Source organism: Crocodylus siamensis, chromosome 1 (assembly GCF_052110815.1).
Source record: "Crocodylus siamensis isolate JL-2025a chromosome 1, ASM5211081v1, whole genome shotgun sequence".
NCBI lineage: Eukaryota > Metazoa > Chordata > Crocodylia > Crocodylidae > Crocodylus > Crocodylus siamensis.
This window is the reverse complement of record NC_143395.1, coordinates 88,112,703-88,117,515: the sequence shown is the minus strand read 5'-3', so window position 1 is coordinate 88,117,515 and position 4,813 is coordinate 88,112,703.

Here is a 4,813-nt window from a genome sequence, read left to right as displayed (position 1 = left end):
CTCCCTTTTTTTTTCCTGTCTGTCATTGGACACTTTTTTTTTTTTAAATTTTTATTATCTTCTTCATAAAGCACCAAAACATTCATGTAATATATCCCCACATCCTAGGGGAGTATACTGCCAGCCCACAGCTGGTAACAATCCCCCCCCCCCCCCCGCCCACAAAAGAAGGGAGCTGTGACATGGCTTTTTACAGCTCCTTTTTTCAGGCATGTACAATCTTCCTTCCCTGCCCCCCCATACACTTAACTCCAACCAGTTTTATCTCTTTGTACTATCTTTCCTATTGAAGAAAGACCTTCTTGCTTTCATCTAAATTTTTCCTTTTGAGAGATTGCAAGTTGATTGGAGTGAGCTGGTAAAGCTTGCTTGCTTGCTTGCTTGCTTGCTTGCTTGCTTGCTTGCTTGCTTGCTTGCTTGCTTGCTTGCTTGCTTGCTTGCATTTCTGCCATAGCAAGCAAGCAAGCAAGCAAGAGATGGGTTGTTCTTGACAAATTTTAAACTTGAATTTTGAAACTTGTCAGAACTTTTATGGCACTTGCTGAACTGCAGACCAGTTCACCCCTTTTTTTCTTTAAATCATGCAAGGTGTAAACTTGCAGTACTTTGACATCTCTAGATTTTTATTAGCCCTGGGCAGGGGGGTTGTGTGGTATGGTTTTTTTGAGGGGGTGGCTGTTGTTTTGTGCTAGTGGCTTATTTTCCTGGCTTTTGGGAAAGCCCTTTGGCAACTGTCATTTGTTCTGGATGACATTTGCTGTCCAAAAAGCTAACAATGCAATAAGCATAGGCTTTAAGCCTGGGGAGATCATGATTTTATCATTTTCTTATGGAGAGCTTGGATAACTGGTCTTCCCTGACTTTAATGCTAGTCGGATGTAGTTCTTAGAAATATGTTGTAGTAACGAAGATTCCTGAACTTGCATGTAATTAATTTAAAAACACTGCAGTAAATAACTCCATCTTCTTGGATGGGATGAAGAACAGCCATGAGGTTCTAGTAATGATCTGGATTGGGGCCAGCTACCAACTCCCAGATCAAGCCAAGGAAGATCCAACCCTGCCCAGGGCAGCAAGAGGAGAATTGGTAGCACAAAGCTGCAGCGTGCCACAAATCTGCTCTACAGCCCTCCCTGTTATGTCTGCCATGTAAGGGGCCAGGTATCTGCGGCAGGACTGGGGATCTGTGGCCTGTGGTGGTTGGTGTTTTTAAATTGCCAACCCTTGCTAGAGAGAGCTGCAGTGGAATAGAATGAGGGCTGTATTTCTAGGTTGGTTCTCAACCTCTTCACACACAAGAAAATGCCACTTCTTAGTTTTCACTTTGTTTGCTTTATTTTTTTTCCTGTAATAAAACAAGCAACTCTTCTGTTGCAAAAAATTCAAGACCACAACAGGTTAGAATCATTTTGATACCATGGATTCTTCTTGTGAATCATTTGCACATAGTACATGGCAGCGTGTACCACCCATGAAAGGTTCTTAAGGCACCCTAGTATGCTGACATACCTTGGTTGAGAATCACTGATCTAGTTGGTTAAACCTTCCCAGCAAGACCTTATTTCCTGTATATCAAATGGGGAGCTAATATTAACATGACCTGGCTGCATATGGTGGTCTGAAGGGTAAGCTTTTCTCCTTTACCCCATAATGTTGGTAGAAAGCTCAATATTTTAGAGGTTCTGCTCCCTCTTGCTCCACTACTATTGTCTGTTGAAGTTGACTGTCCCACTTGTCTAAGGAAAGTGGGATACAGGTATGGTGTTTTTTGGCTAGTGGGGTGACTTCAATATAAAAGAGCCTGTGATCAATCTCACTTTAAAGAGGTATTGTATTGAATGCATCTATACAGTACACTTTGCAGAGTGTCGTCATCTACACAAGCAGATGCTGCACTGGGCCCTGTACGTGCCTGCCTAGGCCTGCCATTGCTGGGACTTGCGTGGAGGCCCAGGGAGCCATGCTGAAACTCTCCCTGATGCCAAATGCCACCTGCCAGGACTGTAACTGATCCTAGGAAGAGGCCAAGGTCCTTGGCCATTTTACACAGAGCAGATGATTGAACATAGGCCCTCCTTAGATGTGCATATCAAGCTGCATACTAGAGTACAGGACTGACCTGTTGGCACCTAGTGCCATATAAAGGTCAATGCCTTGTGGGCACAGTGGGTCACCATCACTGACCACAACTACTAGTTGGGGGCTGCCTTCAAGTCCATAGCCTTTATGCAGTAATTGGATGACATCCTCATGCCCCAGGACCCTGGCCTGAGCCATGCCATGTACTTGAGTACAGGTGGCCTCCCTTAGTCTCTGCTACAGCCTAGCATCTATGGTGATGTCATGGGGAGAGGGCCCCTCAAGCCACCAGGAGGCCAGCCTGACATGCTCCCTGGTCTTGCCCAGGAACACAGGCTAGCAGCTGCCCTGCTAGCTGCACAGGTGCAACTCTGTCCAGGAGAGCAAGTTGGCTATGGCAGCTCCAGCCCCAGAGGAGGCCTCTGCCTGGGTAGCCAGGTGCCACAGCCCTGTGCCCCAGGACACAGCCAGGAGCTGCACATCCTCACTGCTGCCAAGGACTTACTTGGGCTGCCAAGCACACCTGCCACGCCCACCTGGTAAGCCCCTGGGGGGGCAGGGGAAGGAGGCCCTTCCTGCTCCAGCCCTGGCCCCTGCCTGGCCTGGCTGCCTTCCCCTAGTCCTGGGTTCCCCCTGATAGCACAAAACCTTATTGAGCAGCTTCTGCCTCTGCAGGTCTGGCCATGGCCCTCCCACATGTGGAGGAAAATGTTGATGCCAGTGGTGATGTTGTCCTTGGCCGTGGGGAGCAGAGGCATGGAGCACAGCTGCAGGTAGTTGTCCAGGCAGTGGTGAGGTCATGGGGCAGGGCGGCGTTGGCCTCCACACCATCAAAGCTCAGGGTCCTGTGACAGGTTTGCAGCTGCACCTGGAGTACCACGGTGATCAACAGCAATAGGGCACAGTGGGTCAGGTACCCCCTGGTCCACATAAACAGCTCCTTGTGGTGTGCCTGGGACACACTCAATAGGGGTACACTTGGGGCACAGAGCCAGTGTGGGGGGGACAGCTGGCCCCACGGTGCCTCCCTGGAGAGACCCTTGGGGGGAGGGTGGGAATACCATATCCCAACTCCACCCCTGAGTGGAGGCTACAGAGGAGGACTGCCAGGTGATGGACACCATCCTGGCCTGGCAGTTGCCTTCATGCCACCTGCTGCCCTGGTCCTAGCCCTACCCTGCCTGCCTGCTGGTAGCTGCCTGCCCCCCAGCAGCAGTCCCCATCCCCATGGGCCTGGGCTGAGGTGCAGCAGCACCTCCACTAGTCAGCTGCTCCTACCCCGGGGCCTCCACCACCCAGCCCCTCTACCTGAGCTCAGACCCACCACTCACCCTGGCTTCAAGGGCCCTGGAGCAGGAGCTGCCAGCAGTGGGGCCAGCGCTGCAAGTGGGCCACGCTGGCTTGGCCTGCTGGCTGCTGGAGGAACAGCTGGCTGCACTGGCAGTGCCTGCCATCGCCCACAGGTGAGCCCTCTGCCTCCTGGGCTTGCTTCAGTATGCACGCCCGTAGGGGTGCAGCCAGAGGCCAGGGTGCTGGGCGCCTGTCCCTGGGCTCCGCCCCCTAGGTGCCCCCATCTGACTGCCCCCCATTCTAGGAGGGCACATACAGCACACACTGTACATAGTCTGCATAGAGATGAGGATGCTTTATTGGTGGTGGGTGGTGGAGGGGCTCTGTGTGGAGCAGGGTGATGGGTCTGGCGTGGGGTGGGTAAAGGTTCTGTTGGGGAGGGAGGTGGAAGTGGGAGGTCTGTGTTTGTGGAGGGGAATAAACCGCTTTTCTGAAAACTGTCTGCAGTGAGTGTGCTGCTGGGAGTGCATGGTGGGGCTGGGGCTTGGGGCCAGGTGGGCTACAACAGGGGGTGCAAGAGGAGGTGGTTGGCCCCCACTGGTGGGTGAGTGACTCACCTGGGGCCCTGACTGGGGGGCCATCTTTAAAAGCCATCCCTATTCCCTGACTACCTGCCTTCCCAGCTCGAAGCACAGAGCATACAGTGGTTGTCACCAGAGCCTCTGCCTGCTGTGCCATGGCTGCTCCACCCCCAGGCCCCGGGAATGATGTCCTCTGCCCTGGACTCCTACTTGCCACCCTGCTCACTGTGCTGCCCCACTGTGGGGACCGCCACTGTCGCTGCCACCACAGCTGCTACTCCCAGTGTCAGGCATCCTCGGCTTGCTGAGTCCTCTCCGCCTGGGCCTCACAGAACAGCTTCCCCCAGGCCTCAAAAATATTATGCAGTTCTTTGGTTGCAATGATGACCTGCGGGATGTTGGCTTCAGCAACTTTGAGTTGGGTGGTGAGAGTGCACCAGCATCCCTTGAGGCAACTGAAGGCACACTCCACCAGGGCACAGGTCCTGCCCAGGCACCAGTTAAAGTGTGCCTGGTGAGGGTCCAGCTGGCTGATGTAGGGGTGCATGAGCCAGGGGAGGCGGTGGAGTCCTGATGAGGAGAGGCAGGACTGCCATCTTGCCCAGCTGGAGGTCTGGCACCCTGGGTGCAAAGCACCTGGTCTCCACCAGGGCTGGCAAGGTAGAGTTGCAGAAGACACAAGCATCTTGGGCACTGCCCACCGAGCTGCCTCTTACATTGGTGGAGGCGCCGCAGTGGTCAATGTAGTAGGGGCAGTCACTGCAGGACCGGTAGGTGACATGAATGTCAGTCTCATCCAGGGCCCTGATGCACTGGGGGAAGCCCAGAGGATGGACCCCACCACCATCTCCAGGGGGTGTGCA